This window comes from Solanum dulcamara, chromosome 4 (genome assembly GCF_947179165.1).
Source record: "Solanum dulcamara chromosome 4, daSolDulc1.2, whole genome shotgun sequence".
NCBI classification, from domain to species: domain Eukaryota; kingdom Viridiplantae; phylum Streptophyta; class Magnoliopsida; order Solanales; family Solanaceae; genus Solanum; species Solanum dulcamara.
In genome coordinates this window covers 81,224,058-81,242,751 of record NC_077240.1, presented here as the reverse complement: position 1 = coordinate 81,242,751, position 18,694 = coordinate 81,224,058, and the positions used below count along the sequence as shown (strand labels likewise).

At 36.5% G+C, this 18,694-nt stretch overlaps 2 pseudogenes; one reads left to right on the top strand and one right to left on the bottom strand.

Moving 5' to 3' along the window:
* The first annotated feature begins 178 nt into the window (after positions 1-178).
* Positions 179-1,939, top strand: LOC129887902 (zinc finger protein 4-like; annotated as a pseudogene).
* A 2,399-nt stretch (positions 1,940-4,338) lies between these two features.
* LOC129884429 (protein OBERON 3-like) lies at positions 4,339-17,480 on the bottom strand (annotated as a pseudogene).
* Positions 17,481-18,694: the final 1,214 nt, after the last annotated feature.

Genomic DNA, 18,694 nt, shown 5'->3' with positions numbered 1-18,694 from the left:
TCATTAAATATTTATTCGTGTGTTTAGTCTTCAAGAGACCTATATTCTATGGGCAAGTTTATTAAATTGTTCATGGCGTTTGTATTTGTTAGACTGATTTATATCCTAGTTGCACTTCACATATATGTTCTATTTTCCTACTTATGAGCCTGTTGAATGTTTTTCATTCTCATTGTAGTCATACTTCTATAAACTCTTGAATGAAGAGGGGACATAGGCATTGTGCTGGGGATTTGGAACACTTAGAGAAGCGTCGCAATTATCGGTATTGTAGGTGTATAAATGTTGAGGAGATTCAGGGTGCTATTCGTATAGGATGTGTATGGTTAGAACGACCAGGCCAAACAAGATCCCAGTGGAAATTTGGAAGAGCACATGCAGGGCATGTATGATGTGTCTGTCTATAAGTTGTTTAAGGTTGTTTTCAATGTGGCGAGGATGCCCGAAGCATGAAGTACAATGATTCTGTGAAATACAAGTTTCTGTGATGGTCTAGTTTTCTGTCTTTCTGAGATGATCTTCGGAGCACGTTTCTGTTATATGTTGCTTGGACTTTTCAAAATGTGCTACTTTTGGAGGATCCAACACAGATCAAGAGGCATGTTTGAAGAGTCCGAACAACATAGTTTCTAGGTACTCGTCTGAAGAGAAATGCATGTTTTGTTTGCCAAGCTCGGAACTTGATTACGTTATAATTTACTTATACTCTGTCTCTGGTTTGCTTAATACCTAGCGAATACTCTCGTGTACTTCTTGTTTGCATTTCACTCAGACATATGCTGTGATGATTTCTGCTAACCAACACATGGCAAGGGAGATTATTTTGTCATTCGGAAAATGATTTACTTCACTGTATACCTGCAGGTTAATCAAGGATTGTAAGTCATCATTGCGTAAGTATTTTTTGACCTGTTTTTACCTAAGTATCAAATCTGCACCGTGTTTTTTTCCGGAGCAGCATGAAGCCGCCAAATTTCAATCTTGAATTGGAAGACGAGTCCGAAGTCAGCAGCAGCCAAGTTGCCTCCAACACTTCTGTCCAAGAAATTTCTCCTGATTCTTACAAGGACAACACGACCAATTCGTCCTGTCTAACGAACTCTCTCAATCTTCAGCAGGAGTCAAAACCGGTTACACTGAATTGACTCTTGGCTTCAACATCAGTGATACCGAGTTGAAGGGCAATCCCGAGGCTGGTGATGAAGTTGTGCCTCCTCCTCCAGCTGCACCAGTATCGAGGATATTCTCGTGCAACTTTTGTAGGCGCAAGTTTTATAGTTCACAGGCTTTAGGAGGACATCAGAATGCACATAAGAGGGAGAGGACTCTGGCAAAGAGAGCGATGCGGATGGGAATGCTATCAGAGAGGTACGCTAGCTTGGCATCTCTCCCCCTTCACGGATCTCCATATCAATCTCTTGGCATCCAAGCTCATGCTTCCGTGCTCCAACGTGCCTCACAGCAACAAGAAAGGCATATGCATCCTATTAGAGGTGGGGCAAGATTCGAACTAGGCTATTTCGGGGTGCCAGTATACATGGAGGATGATGACGTGGAGATGTTTTGGCCCGGGAGCTTCCGACAAGTTGATGGGGTCGGTAACAACGTCGTGCTTAATTCAGGTCAGAGGTCCAACATAAATTTTGTACCTATGGCTCCACCACCTAATATTACAGAACCATCATTGCCTGATCTCAATTTGAAATTGTGACACTCATACCATTCACATTTCTATATCTATTCCGACGTCCTCCTTTTCCAACAAAAAACGCGATGTCACGTTGTCTTGCATTCACGTTGTATTGTACAGGGAGATTGATTGGATTGAGATTTCAAGTTTTATCACCTTAGACTGTTTTTATTCCTGAAATGTGCTTAATTCATTACTTTGTTTATATAACTTGTACAAGATTATAAGGAAATTTTCACATTTTTGGGACACTATTGATACCATCTATACTCTGTATCTACTTGTTTTCTTGTGAGTTAGTGAGGAATGTTCAAATGGACCAATTTTTGTAGTTTGCAACTCAATCAGGGGCAGAGCTAGAGCGACAGAAAGTGGTTCGTTCAACCCCCTTACTAGGAAAATTATACCGTATATGTAAGGTCGAAATTATTTTTATGTATAAATGTTGATTAATCTTGTCTGAATTTCTTGCGCAACTTATAATATGACTAAACATCCTTATAATATGACATAGTTACAGATACATTCTTTGCATTTTATATATATACAATTATTTAGTTCGTTAACTATTCTTCTAAGCAATCTTGATTATTTAAATTTGTCAGAAGTGAGCAATTTCGGTCTCGTTCAAATATTTAACAAACTCTATCGATTAGACGGGAAGAAGTATAAAAAAAGGATTTAGCGGGAACTCATATGAGTCAATAATAATAGTACCACGAAATTTTGACGTATCCCATGAGTCTCTTGCTACGATCAAAATTGGCTCGACTTTGCTTACAGATTTTTTAGATCGCATGTTATTTATTAGTAAGATAATCAGAAGATCATTAATTAAATTATATAGAGCCCGTTTGGATTGGCTTTAAGTTGGTCAAAATCAACTTAAAGCCCCTTTTCAGCTTTTGGACGTGTTTGCTTAATGCTAACTTTAAGCCAGAAAGTTCTTAAAGTCAGTCAAAAATGAAAAGTTAGGATTTCTAACTTTTTTTTTAAGTGCTTAAAGTCATTTTCTTTGACCATAAAAATTACTTTTATATTCCTTATATTTTAACTAAATTCTCAAACTATCCTTTTTATTCTTTTAACCCTAAAATTCACATAATTTTTCTCATTTAAGCACTTTTATTCAAACACTCAACTGCTTATTTATAAAAATAACTTTCAGCACTTTAAAATTCTAAAAGCACTTCATACATAAAAGTTACTTTTTTTAAGCCCATTCAAACGGGCACATAATAAATTTGCCAAAAGAAAGTAAAGTAACGTGGTACCTTTTCCTTGGCATTAGAATTATATAATTCAACTTATTAGCACTAAATGAGAATTAAGTGATTTTAATGTATACTTATCTTCTTTGTAACAGTGAAGAACCCAAACATTTTTTTATGGCATTTACTGACATTTAATAGCAACAATCATAAAGTGAGAAAAAAATATAGCTATCAGTTAAAATATCTTTTTGATTCACTATTTTATGATACAAACTTAAAGTAAAAATTAAATATCAATGTGCAACGCACATTCCCAAAAATTAATATATATAATGAAAGGAAACCTTTCCCATTATTAATTATTGAATTTAACTTATAAGTTTCCTTATTTAACTAACGCGTTAGATACCTAAAACGTATCACATATATATTTCAATTAAGAGATGTAATTTAATTTTTTCTATTTTGAATATAAAATTTTATTATTGTCAAATTGGTTGCAATTTGATGTGAATTGTGTTTTGTATTTTTCTTCAACCTCGTTGAACCATTGACACTAATACTACTTATTGGGATCAAAATGACAATACAACATACAAAAGCTAATAATTACAAATCATGACGCCGATAAATCAGAAGACAAAGAAAACTTTATTAAAATCATATTATTTTGGTATGATTTTGGTCATTTGACCTTACATACGAAAGACTAATATATAAAATATAGATATAAATGACTTTAAGCCAATATTGTATAAACAACATATATAAATATATATTAATATATACATCTAAGATACATTATTATACATTATATATACAGGGTTATATAATTTTTCTAATTTTTTTTTATACATTACATATATATAAGTATACATGACTATTCTTAAAAGATCATTTGTATTAAGATTCACAAAATATTCAATCAAAACTCGTTATTTACATTGAAATACTGTATAAGAGATAAGTAGAATTTAAATATAATATATACTTACAACATATGATAATTAAATTTTGTAGAAAATTAATAAAATGATCATTCTACTTGTAATGTTTATGAACTTAAATAAAAATCTATAAATATCTAGAATAAAAATTAAAATGTTATAAATAATATAAGAAAATATTACAGAGATGAAAATTGAAAAAATCAAAAATAAAGGGGATAATATTGGGAAAATCTGATTTTTAACCCAAAGTTGAGTCAAGAAATTCACGAAGAATTTGTTTTTGAGCTTTTAAGTTTTTAAAAAAACGTAAAGACAGATAGATGCTGAGAAGACAAATTTCTGAAGTTCTTCCTTCCAATCTGTAAGTTTTTTAATCTCTCTGCATATTTTAATCTTCTAGTTCCATAAATAAAATGGTTTATGAGAACTGCAACAGTCAATCTGAGGGAAAAAATGTAAAGGGTATTCATTTTCTTGAAAAATAATCATCAGAAATGGAAAAGATTGAAACTTTAGGCAGTTAAGCGCTAAGTCTAAGCTATCTTTGTGAAAATTCCAAATTGGGTTTTCAAGAAAAGGACAATCTTGGGAAGGATTTGTTGTATCCTGTTGAGAAAGTGAATAGTTCTAAATTGAGGCTGAAAATAAGGCAAAAGCTGAAACTTGCTTTTCTTTAGCATTCCCTAGCGTTTCCTTCTCCTTAGTTGGTTTGAACTGGGTCCGAGATGGTGACCTTACAGCCAACTTGTTGCCTAGCAGGAGCATACAGGAGATTTATGGTTATTCTGTGGGGAGTCACAGGAGGGGAAGTGATCAGATTCGGAACATTATGAGGAACTAATAAATTATAGGGATTAGGGTAAAAAAATTAGGTGGATATACCCTTCGGGGTGGCCCAGTGGTTTGGTTCCATGTTGGAGGTTTCAAGTTCAAAACCCCTTGCTAGCGAAAGCAAGGGGTTTGCCTTGGGTCAAGCTCGTCGCACCGGGCTTGCCTAGTGAGGGCTACCTTTCCTGTGTGGTTTGCGAGCTATTTCATAGGAACAAGGGTTTTACCCTGTGCGCATTCAGAGGGTAGCGGCTGCGCGTTTCCCTTGTCATAAAAGAATAATAATTAGATGGATATGTACTAGGGATTACTAGTTTGAATGGATTAATTATATAAAGTGAATGTTGTTTATAGATATAGGATTAATTTAGTCCAATTGGTGATGGTGGTGTTGTGTTGTCAAACCATATTGGTGGAACTTTTAATCTAGATAGTCGAGTGGTTGATAAGGAGGCAATGTAGTGATGATATTCATAAGACAACAAGCTCGGATAACAATTCATTATTCCTACCCGGCTTGCCTGCGAGACCTAGAAATGTTGATGATCAGTCAGGTGATTCTAAGCGAAGAGGCTCGGGATATTTGAATCATTTGGAGAATAGGGATGGAGGAAGAGCACATGAGCTTTCTAGGCAATGGAAAATACTTTGACGAATAGTGTAAGAGTCTATTCCTCTTATGGCTCAGATTGTGCAACAGCTTGGTAACGAAACGTTGAATGAACAAAAGAATAATTGAGGAACCTAAATACAATGCCGGAAAGGAAATATGAGTTCTGTAACCTTTAGAACAGACTTGATGAGAGATCTTATCCAATCAGACTCTCTTAAACTTCCATAAGATCCAACTAGAATTTTTGGTTGCAATAAGAACAGGTCTTGGAAGCATCTTATTGGAAAACCCACTGCCTTTTAACATCGGAATTGGTTGAAGTATTCTTACTTGAAAGGTGTTGAAACATAAATTGCAGGAGGCTTTTGCCTGTTAAGGATTGTGGCTGCAAGATTTGTTCAACGAAGAAGGGATTCTGCCTCAAATGCATGTGTCCTGTGTGTCTGAACTTCGACTATGCCAATAATACTTGTAGTTGGGTAGGCTGTGATGCATGCTTGCATTGGTGTCGTGCTGTTTGCGGTATTCATCCAAATCTTATAAAGCCTGGTCCAAGTCTCAAAGGCCCTTTTGGGACAACCGAGATGCATTCCAAGTGGTCTATAAATATGTAGGGATAGTATTCATAGGACTACAAGCTTGGACAACAATTCATTTTTACCAAACGAATATTGAAGGTATTCCAAAGACTTAAATAGTTCACCAACCATTTACTCGCATCAATGAAATTAAGTAAAAAAAAACTTGCAACAAGGAAATTAATTAGCTGTCACAGTTACTTGAGAAATAGTCAAAGAAGAGATTAGGTTATACCAATAGTTGTTTGGATGCTTCCACTCTGCTTAACAAGCCTGCAATCTCCATATGCATTCTCATTTTCATCTCGTAGTAATCGCAATGTGAATTCTCCAAAGTCTTGAGCTCTGCTTCCTTGATCCGTACATTGCTTTCCAAGCTAGAACCTCATCTTCCTTTGATGGTTTCATGGACCATTCATCTTCAATTGTTTTGATAGGCGTGAAAGAAGAGGCCAACATCATTTGGACAATGATCAGCAGGCCTCATCTTTTCATCCGCTTGAAGAGCTCATGTCATAGATGGAAGATTTGGGAATAAGGGAGGTAGACGCAGGAAGATCAGTAACTACATGTTTCCTAAGACTACTAGCTAGATTATTGAAGTCTGTCGCAGGAAAACTAGAAGAAGAAAAGCACGACAAGCTGTCGCTGCCTGTTAATTACAGAAAAATCAAAATTATTAAGGAAATCGATATGCTTTGTGTCAATGAAACATAAAGTGGAAGCTGTAGGAAATGCACTTCTTGAGAATTAAAAACATTCAAAAGGCTTATAAGTAAGAGATAAATCACTGTTCAAGAACAAACTCCATGAACAATTTAATAAACTTGTCCATAAACTATAGGTTTCTTCAAGACTACAAACACCTAAGTAATATTTAATTAATAGAGATTATATCTTAAGACATACATGAGGGCAAAATAGTCAAAAATCTTCTTAATAAATGTTTTCTTAAGGGTTGAGACGGAGGGAGTAGTATACAAAATACTCCTTGATAGGAAACAAGATTTGACATTTTTGTAAGAAATATCCAATTTGCGTTTTGTTTTGTGTTACTATGAGATATTAAGTAGAAGAAAATATAACGATATTAGAAAGGGAAAATGTTTAAATTTACTCTTGATTTTAAATATTTGATTTGTCTAACATTTGTCCTTTGTTTACCATTTGTTCGGTCCACCAAAGCGTCCAAATTTACCCCTAAAGTATAAAATTGGTTTATATGTACCCTCAGTAATAATTTGAAGCATTCTCCTTATGAAGAATGAAAAGGTCTACACACAACAATTGATAAAAAGTCCAACTATACTCCACATGACTTGACCAATTCTTCCACAGTGAAAAACCAATAACGGGTGGGGTATATTTGAGATGAACGCTATTGATGGTGTTTCACATTAGCCAGAATGTAAATGAATAACATACATATATATATATATATATATATAATAAGAAAAAACGCATACATTAAGGGTATATGTGAACTTTTTTATAAAACATTAGTGCACGGAAAACAAGGAATGCTATTGTCCTATCTCCTCCTCCCCCCTCTACAAAAGTTCTATCACAATATATAAAAAGTTAGTTTCAAAATTTAAAGTTGATGAGTGAAAGCATCATTGAATGCGCTACTTCTTTATTACTATAGCAATAAACGTAACTGCTCCATCGTCTTACTAATCATTATTACCACTAATGGCTATTGTCCTTTTTTACCTACTTATTCCCCGGGGTGCGAATGTCAACAAGGTCAAAGGTGGAACCATGGCATGCCATAATTGGAATCACCATCTTCTTCATGACAATAGTAGCTGCAGAGATGGGCTTTGTGCAGAAATTCATATTATTGGTCGCCTTACAATGAACCAAGAAGGACTCATAGTTAATTTCATTGGGCTTTTGATCCTTCTCTTTGGAATTTCAGTTGATGTCACTATTCCCGTTTAAAATTCACAAATAGCTTCTTTTTCAGCCTACGTCATTGAAAACATATCCATTAATATGGAGCTTCACATGTGAAATATCAAACTCCATGAGAATGCTTTTAAAATGGGATGAAAAAGTGGATAGTGAACACTATTTTCACATATTCTCCTACTTGGTCAAATATTCAAATTTGTTGTAAATGTTTTCTATGTTGTTTCGTGTGCTATAAAGGATTACTAAGTCCTTGTACAAAAAAAGAATGAAATCTTTTTATATTTAGAAATAATTTAATTCTAAACTTCTCATTTGCCTAAATGAGATACCCCTCAATTTCAATCTGTTTGTCTCACTTTTCTTTTTGGTCGGTTTAAAAAAGAATGTCTCTTTCTTTTGTTGACAACTCTTTAATTCTAACTTTCTATGTGACATGTTTAAGACCACAAGAAAAAAAGGGCATTATGGTAAATCCACATATCTTTAGTATGGGTACCCTTGCTTAATTACTAGTGGAGAAGCAAACTCTGTCCATTGATGTTCAGACTTTAGCTAATAGCTACGTGAGACTTGACATTTCTGAGACTGGTAGAGTGTTTGCTTGTGTCGAAGCACAACTACTTTTAGTGGAGCAGATTAAGACTAGGGAGTTTGAAGATGACAAGTTATGCATGATTCGGGACAAAGTGTTGAAAGGTGAAGCTAAGGAAGCAATTCTAAACTAGGAGGGCGTTTTGAGGATCAAGGATCAGATTTGTGTTCCAAGAGTTGATGAGTTGACTAGGTTGATCATTGAAGTGGCTCATAGTTCTAAGAACTCCATTCATCCGGGAGCGGCAAAAATGTACCATGACTTGAAGAAACAATACCAATGGCGTAGGATGAAGAGGGATATTGTGGAATTTGTGCCTAAGTTTTTAATTGTCAGCAGGTGAAGCATGAGCACCAGAGATCGGTGACATGACTCGAAGGATGCCTATATTTGAGTGGAAGTAGGTGTTGCTCCCAATTGCACCTACAAGTGTACGTGCCATACAAGTAATAGTGTGATTTCAAGCAATCAAATTTCGAACCCACAAGGACTTATGACTTATCGTTTACTGAATCAAACTAGTTCTAGCATTTTCTCGCGTATTTTTCCACACTAGTAGTCGTAGCATTACTCCTGTAGTTTTTTCCTTCGATTTCTATTACTATTTATTGTTTCATATATTTTGATCATCGTATTATTTTGTTGTAGTTACTGTTTAGAATGATTTGTCATGCCTTTTATAGGATTTTGTTATGGCTTTCTCACTTCTGTTATATCTTTTTATGTACTGCTTTGAATTTTTTTTTCCTTGAGCTAACTATCGAGGGCCTATTGAAAATATTCTCTCTACCTCCAAGGTTGGGGGTATCGTACACTCAACCCTTCCAGATCCAACTTTGTGGGATTACACTAGGTATGTATTTGTTATTGTTGTAGTATTTGGAGGTTAGTGACTCTTATCGTAATTTTGACGAGTCCCAATGTTTAATTGGCCCATTTTGAGGTTATTGACACTTGTCATAATTTGGACACATGTCAAAGGGTAAAGTGGAGTTTCGGGAGGGGAGACTTGTTGGGGTGAGGTTGGAAAAATATAGAAGAGAAGTCAAAACTCGTCTTTGCTGAAAAATGAAGAAAAGCTCTTTTGTTAGAAATAAGAACCTTTCTATAAAAAGAAAGAGGACTAAAATCTATATGTTGATTCACAATTTTTTTAAAATCGTATGCATCTAAAGGCGAAAGAACGACTTTAAGTAACATAGAAATTCCAATTTAATGCTTCATCTCTCCAATAATGCCTAAGGCTTTAACTCATTCTAAAAATATAGGGGTGGTGGTGGATGATTTGTAGGATCATATATTCTTCACATGTAATCATTAATATATATGCATCTAATGCACAGATATGTTGATCAGAATCAGAATCTAAGCTTCTTTATGTGATATATTTTCTTTTTTAGTATGTACCAAATGAATGCTATTTTTCTATATGTAAAAACAATTTAACTTTAAACTTCTTATTTTATCCTTAATAAGATAATTTATAGTCAAACAAATATCTATGATTTGTTTTAGAATACAAATTTGAAATGTATTTCTTCCTTTCTTAAACTCCGTTCAAGTCAAGGTCGGAACTAGCATGGGAAGTACGGGCTTGACAAAACTTAATAACTTCGGTCCAAATGTATATATAAAATACTCCAGAACCCAAAAACCTCAGATTTTTAATCCATCTCCGATCTTCGTTAAAGTGCATTACATAAATGGGGACGGAGAAAGTAATATTTTGGGAAAACTTACATGTAACACTAAAAACTCCTACAAAATGTGGCAGTGTTTATATGGTATGTTCAATACTTCTGAACATCTAGACTCCAACTGTCCCAAAGATGAGATTTAGCCAAAGGCTATCCATAGCTGTCTTAATATAGCATATGGTTTTCCAAAGCCCAAAGTGAACATCAACACAAATTTCATAACATTAAGCCACTGAGCTAAAAAGAAAATAGTCAACCATTTGAAGGATCACTTGGTTTAGAAGCACGTTATGCGGGAATTAGTAACGTAAGAATTGGTTAGGCTGGGTTGTTACTAATCCTCACATTCTTTTTCCATACACTATCCCGAATATAATAATATATAGATTCCGACATACCTTATACAAGTATTAGTTATGCGGAAAAGAAAAACTAGAACCAAACATTGAATTCAATAATGTTAAGCTTTATATGGAAAAAATAAATGAAACCAAACATTGTAACTTGAAGGTATTCCAAGACTTATAATAGTTCACCGACCATTTACTATTTAAAACTTGCAACAAGGAAACTAAATAATTATCACAATTTCTGGAGAAATAGGGAAGAGATTAGGTTATAACAGTAGTTGTTTGGCGGCTTCCATTCTTTTTAATAAGCTCTTCCATTTTTTTCCTCCTCCTTTCCTCCGTTTCATGCAAGCACAATTTGGAGAGTTTTTCATAATACGCTTCGTTTAGTTTCTCCTTCTCCAGTCAAGACAACGGCCTTAAATGCACTGCCTCTCCTCGTGCATCATCTGCACGACTCTGAAACATTTGTGCCTCTGTTTCTTTGATACGTACAACGGTTCCCAAGCTATTGACCTCATCTTTCCTTGATTGTTTCACTGACCATTCATCTTCAATCATTTTGATAGCTGTGAAAGAAGCGTTCACATCATTTAGACAAGGATCAACAGGCCTCATATCTTTTTGTTCGCTTGAAGAGCTCATGTCATGGAATGAGTATTTCGGAATAAAGGAGGTAGTTGCATGAAGATCAGTAATTGCATGTTTTCCAAGACTACCTAGATTACTAAAGTCTTACAATACGTCGCTGCTTGTTAATTAAAGAAAATAAAAATTAGTAAAGAAATGACATGTTTTATGTCAATGAAACAAGAAGTGGAAGCTGAGGAACTAAGGTGTATCGTGAAAAGTGTTTTCGTTGATGCTCTCTAATTCTTCTTAATTCACAGAGGTTAAAGAAGAGCAATACTTGAAAATTGAGAAAAAAAAACAATACGCTTATGAGTAGGAAAACAGAACATTTATCACAATTTGCAACTAGGAAATAAGTCATTCTTTAAGTACAATACCAAATACAAGTTAATAAACTTGCCCATTGCTAAGTGTCCCACACCATTTATGGGATGTGGAATTCGTATCCTTATATAGTCTTTCACAACCAAATCTCATCAGCTAGCTTTTGGAATTGAGTTTTGCCCAAGATCTATTTTTTATCATGGTATTAGAGTCAGGCTCATTCCAAACTCTTGGTTTACCCAGTATTGGGTCCCCTATTATGTTGTCCACTTTCCAATTGGCAGGTTGGGGGAAAGATATGTGTCCCACAATATTATGTGATGTGGAATTGGCCTTCTGATATGATATCATGTACTTTTCACCTCATGAACTAGCTTTTAGGGTTAGGCTAGGCGAAGGTCCATTTCTTATCACCATAGACTATAGGTGTCACGACCCAACCCCGTAGGCCGTGAATGGGGTCCGACCTGGACCCCCGTATACATAACTATCAGATGTAACAATCGATATAAGAACTTTACATAAGAACCCCAGTGGGTCATAACATTTTCATATACATGTAGCCTCTTTCATTTGTATCTTATAATGAAAGGGAGTGCAAGCCGACAAGACTGCCATAACATCTTAACATTTACCATACATCATGCGGACATAACTGAACAAAACTTACACGTACAACCCACACACATGTCTATAGGCCTCTAAGAATATTAACAATAACATATGGCGGGACAGGGCCCCCGCCGTACCCCTGAATAAACGAATATATACATTAGAAGATCAACATCAAAAGCTAGGCTCCAGAACAGTGGAGCACTTCCGACATAGCTGAGTGGAAATCCTAAGCTGGCGGATTCCTGAAATGAATATCTGTACCTGCGGGCATGAAACACAACCCCCCGAAGAAAGGGGGCTCAGTACGATATGTGTACCGAGTATATAGAGCATAACATACCATAAATGAGATTACAGTTGAAATAGGGATGCAGGGAACAAATGTAACCTTTAATAAATCATTGTACCTGCATCTTATAAAATAAAGTCATGTATACCCTCATCACACACCGTACCTGGCCCGCTAGGGGACTCGGTGTTACAAATACATCATTCTATCATCATAGGCCTGTATGTACTATTAGCGCTGTGGAACGTACAACCCGATACATGTATATAGTAAGTACATGCCGAGGAACGACGGCCCGATCCACATATCGTATAATAATGCCGAGGAAGAATGGCTCGATCCGTAGCTCGTATAACAATGCCGAGGTACGACGGCCCGATCCGTATACATACATATCATATATTAATGACGAGGAACGACGACCTGATCCACATATCACATAATAATCGTATACATATATTATAGCCGGCCCGGGACTCGGTGAAAGATGTATTACAGTATGCGTGAGCAAAGCAGCGCGTAACTATATGCAACTAAATTATCATCCGAGGCTCAACAGAGTAATCAAGCGAACCATCACTTGAAGATCAGGGTAGTAATCGTCTTAAGTACCCTCTAACAGTCTGTAGGAATCATATCAAGTGAAGTCTCAGGCATCAGAGGCATGTATCAAGGTGATGCCATATAGTTTATGCAATCAGGGACTTTTACCCTTGTAGAGCCTGTAGGAAGAGGAGCTGGTATCTCCACTTACTATTCACTATATAGAAGGCTCGAGAATAGTAGTTTAACTACTTTCAGACCTTTAATATTCAAAGGTGACTACAAGTCACGAGTTATACCCAGAACTTATAAATGGAGTCACCTCCAGATCCATGTCCTGTATTACCTATAGTCCAGTCTTTCTAGAAGTAGGAAAGGACAAGCTTTACATGTACTACTTTTTATCACATGGAAGACTTGAAAGGTAATGACTCAACTTATTACAGGAGTTCTAATCAGTAGGAAGTGAACAAGAGTCTTAACTCATACTCAGAGCTTTAAGAATGGAATAACTCCCAATTTCACATACATAATACTTACATCTAAAACATGCCAAAAGAAAAGAAAGGGTAGCTTCACATACTCATCACTTCCTAACGTATGGAAGGTTTGAGAAGCCCTAGTTCAATTACTGTAAGAGTGCTTTCATCAAGAAGTAAATAAGGACCGTGAATTATGCTTGGCATTTATGAGTAGATTTACCCTCAAGCTCATATCATTCCTTACTTAACTTGGAGACATGCCAAAAGAAAGGAGAGATAGGCTTTACATACCTCTTATGGGTTACTCGTAACCACGTTCACGTCGTCGTCCTCTGAACCTATTTAACACGAAGATAATACTCATATTAATAACCTTCGACTCTCCAGTTCCTACATTTGTATTCAAGTATCCATAGGAACCATTTCCTTGTTCGCCTTTCTCGACTAGTTTATAAGTTAGTTAAGAAGTTAACGGAAATCGGGCAGCGTCTCCTCTATAACTTGCCCTATCCAAATTTCCGACTTAACCTCTAACCTTAGCAGCCATATTAACAACAACAACCAGCAGCTATGTACAACCAAATCACTACAATATTACACAATACAAGTTCCCAACGACTCGCCCAAAATCACAATACCAAAATAAGGTTTTTAGTCTTTATTTCGTAAAACCTTTAACCACACGAAACGGGGTACTATGTAGCTGCAAACAGAAGCATATATAGCCATTTTTAAACAAGTTCCAGCCCTGCAACATAGATAAACCACCTCCAAGGACAACACCACAACAGCAACAACACTAGTTAAACTTTAAGCCGACTAGAATACGTCAAAACAACCCCTACACGACCTGCCATACCTTTCAGCAGTAACGTACATATTTTCATGTTTCTAACCTATATTCACATACCCCCAACATGCTTAAACACTCACTCAAACACGTGACAAGAGAATCAAGCCATACCTTAACAACTTAGCTTCTGAAACTTGCCGAATGTTGTAGGCTCACGCTGAACTTTGCTGCTGCCCTAACTATCAATGTTTACATTGTTAAACCCCCGTTACTTATTCGAAGAACACCTTAGATAATGAATTCACGGAGCAAAAGTCGAGGGCTCACCTTGTTCTCCTCCAAACCGTAGCTACTCCTCTTTTCCTCTCTAGTTTCTCTCCAATTTTTCTCCAAGTGTAAGGTTGAAGAAGTGACTCCGTAGTCATCATAAGATACATATATACACCTCCACGTGATCGAGAAACACCTTAGATAGTTAATTCACGGAACGAAATCGGAGGGCTTACCTTTTGGAGCCATGGCCGTAGCTCTTCTCCATTTTCTCTCTATTTTTCTCCAACTTTGGCTAAGTGTAAAGGATGAAAGAATGACTCCTTAGTCATTAACTTAGGGTTATATACCCTCCTTTTGGAGAGTGACACGTGGCAGCCCCTAGGGCGCCACCTCGCCTCATGCATCCACCCACATGCTGCCACGTGGCATGGTGGGGTCCACCCAAGTAGGTGTGTCACCTACTTACTCCAAGTAGGTGCATCACCTACTTGTCACCTACTTGCTTCTTTTCGTAAGTTCGGAATCTAGTTTTTGCTCCTTTTCGTAGGTTCGTAGTCTCGTCTGACTTTAAGAATCTATATAATCTTTGCTACTTAAGCTCGATGTATACTCAAGTAGCTTAATTTTGTAAGCCATCCAAGTTGGTAGCTTACGCGAGTAAGTCAGGTTCCACGACTTTTTACTTTGCCTCCAGCTCCTTTCACATCCTTCCAAATCTATTTCCAATCATTTGGGACGGCCTCATCCTCCTTTCCTTAGGATTGTTTAGTCACATTGTAGTCAGTAGGGATCACATGACAACTTTCAAGAAGCTTAAGAACAAAGTACGGGGTATAACAATAGGTTTCTAGAAATTGTAGGCGAGCTATAAGGGGATTCAATAATGTTCAATTTGACAAATGCAAGACAGACCATGCAGTATATAAGTAAATCAATTTTCGTTATTCATCCAATTCTTATTACTCCAGTAATTTGCAAGATCCAAGAATACAACAAAGGAAAGGCAGAGAATGATATCTGTTGAAAAGCTCACTGCCACTGTTGCCGATTGTGGTTATCTAAGTGCATCGTTAATTGTATATATCCCAAGACGACCATTTCAAACAGAAGTAAAATAACGATTGAGGTAGCTAATATTTCTAACTTCGTATTCCCTTTCGTGGTTTGTGCACCAAAAATAAAAAAATTAGGAATGAATATAACACAAGGAAAACTAGTACGTTGTAAAATGGAGACTTGTTCTTAAGCTAGTAAGATAAAATCAATTGGTTTGTATACATATCGCTGAAAAACTGAAATATGAAATTGCAGGCCTCTGAAGGGGAAATCATCTTTGTAACTAGCTTTGTACGCAAGACATCAGCCTTAACATGTAACTCCTTGCCTTTCATATCTTTACTCCCTCGGAAGATTTTTCGAACACAATCAAGCTCTTTCATCAGGGTCTCCTCACCCCAATCCTTCGCACAAGACATGAACACGTCCTTAACGAAGCCAAACATTTCCGAAGCATGACCACATCCGAGACAGTAAAATTGCATCTCGGTTGTCCCAGAAGGGCCTTTGAAACATGGGCCTGGCTTTATAAGATTTCGATGAATACCACAAACAGCATGACACCAATGTAAGCATGCATCACACCCTACCCAACTGCAAGTATTATCGGCACAGTCGAAGTTCAGACATACAAGACACATGCATTCGCTGCAGAATCCCTTCTTCATTGAACAAATCTTGCAGCCGCAATCCTCAACAGGCAGAAGCCACCTGCAATTTATGTTTTGACACCTTTCAAGTAAGAAAACTTCAACCAATTCTGATGTTAAAAGGCGGGTGTTTTCCGATAAGAAGCTTCCAAGACCTGTTCTTATTGCAACCAAAAACTCTAGTTGGATCTTATGGCAGTTCAAGAGAGTCTGATTGGTAAGATCAGATCTCTCATCAAGTCTGTTCTGAAGGCTAAAGAACTCATATTTCCTTTCCGGCATTGTAATTAGGTTCCTCAAGTATTCTTTTGTTGATTCAATTGTTTCGTCACCAAACTGGTGCACAATGTGGTTCAAACTGTGCAACAGCTTGTTGACGAAACAGTTGAATAAACAAAAGAATACTTGCGGAACTTAATTACAATGCTGGAAAGGAAAGATGAGTTTATTAGCCTTCAGAACAGACTTGATGAGAGATCTGATCTTACCAATCAGACTCTCTTGAAGTGTCATAAGATCCAACTAGAATTTTTGGTTGCAATAAGAACTGTTCTTGGAAGCTTCTTATTGGAACCCCCCCGTCTTTTAACATCGGAATTGGTGGAAGTTTTCTTACTTGAAAGGTGTCGAAACATAAATTACAGGAGTCTTTTGCCTGTCAAGGATTGTGGCTGCATGATTTGTTCAATGAAGAAGGGATTCTGCAGCGAATGCATGTGTCTTGTGTGTTTGAACTTCGACTGTGCCAATAATACTTGCAGTTGGGTAGGGTGTGATGCATACTTGCATTGGTGTCATGCTTTTTGGGGCATTCATCGAAATCTTATAAAGCCAAGTCGGCCCTTCTAGGACAACCGAGATAGAATTTTACTGTCTCGGATGTGGTCATGCTTCGAAAATGTTTGGCTTCATTAAGGACGTGTTCATGTCTTATGTGAACGAATAGGATGAGGAAACCTTGAAGAAAGAGCTTGATTGTGTTCGAAAAATCTTCTGAGGAAGTAACGATCTGAAAGGCAAGGAATTACATGTTAAGGCCGATGTCTTGCGTACAAAGCTAGTTACAAAGATGATTTCCCCTTCAGAGGCCTGCAATTTCATATTTCAGTTTTTCAGCGATATGTATACAAACCAATTGATTTTATCTTACTAGCTTAAGAACAAGTCTCCATTTTACAACGTACTAGTTTTCCTTGTGTTATATTCATTCCTAATTTTTTTATTTTTGGTGCACAAACCACGAAAGGGAATATGAAGTTAGAAATATTAGCTACCTAAATCGTTATTTTACTTCCGTTTGAAATGGTTGTCTTGGGATATATACAATTAACGATGCGCTTAGATAACCACAATCGGCAACAGTGGCAGTGAGTTGTTCATCAGATACCATTCTCTGCCTTTCCTTTGTTGTATTCTTGGATCTTGCAAATTACTAGAGTAATAAGAATTGGATAAAAAACGAAAATTGATTTACTTATATGCCGCATGTTATGACTTGCATTTGTCAAATTGAACATTATTGAAATCCCTTATATCTCTCCTACAATTTCTAGAAAGCTATAGTCTATGGGTGATAAGAAATGGACCTTCGCCTAGCCTAACCCTAACAGCTAGTGCATGATTTGTGAATTACATGATATCATATAAGAAGACCAATTCCACATCACACAATCGATGTGGGACGCATATCATCCCCCCAACCTGCCAACTAGAGTGTGGACAACATAATAGGGGACCCAACACTGGGTAAACCAAAAGTTTGGGAAGAGCCTGATTCTAACACCATGGTAAGAAAAAATGGATCTAGAGACAAAAATTCAACCCCAAAAGCTAGATGATGAGGTGCAGATTGTGCAAGCCATATAAGGATACCAATTTCACGTCCCACAATTGGTGTTGGACACTTAGCAATGGGCAAATTTATTAAATTGTTCATGATATTGTATTTAAAGAATGATTTATTTCCTAGTTGTAATTTGTGATAAATTTTCTAGTTGCAATTTGTGACGGCCCAATTACGGCATACCATGGAGCCACCCCAACCTTGTTGATGTTAGCACCCTGGGGAATAAGAAGGACAATGGCCACTAGCTAAAATTAAAAGGTCGTCATGGTAATAATGATTAGTGAAATGATATAGCAGTTACATATATTGTTTATTAGTTAAGAAGTAAAGCATTCAATGAAGCTTTCACTCATCAACTTGGAATTCTGAATCTAACTTTATATATTGTAATAGAACTTTTATGGATGAGTGAGGTAGGACAAATACATTCCTTCTTGTGCCCTAGTGGAGAGAACACTTTCCTAGTTCAAGACGGTATTTAATGAGTATGTATTAAGTAAGTGAGAATTGGTGAATTGGCCAAGAGGAATAAAGCTTTTTTAGAGTACTAATAAAAAAAATTATAAGAAAAAGTTAAAAAATACCCTTAATGTTTGTGATTTGTCTTATATTATATCATTTGTTTACATTTCGGCTAGTGGGAAAACCCATCAATATCGTTTGTCTCAAATATACCCCACCCACTATCGTTTTCCACCATGGAAGAATTGGTTTAGGAGTATAGTTGGACCTTTTCATCGACTACGTAGCTCCATTAT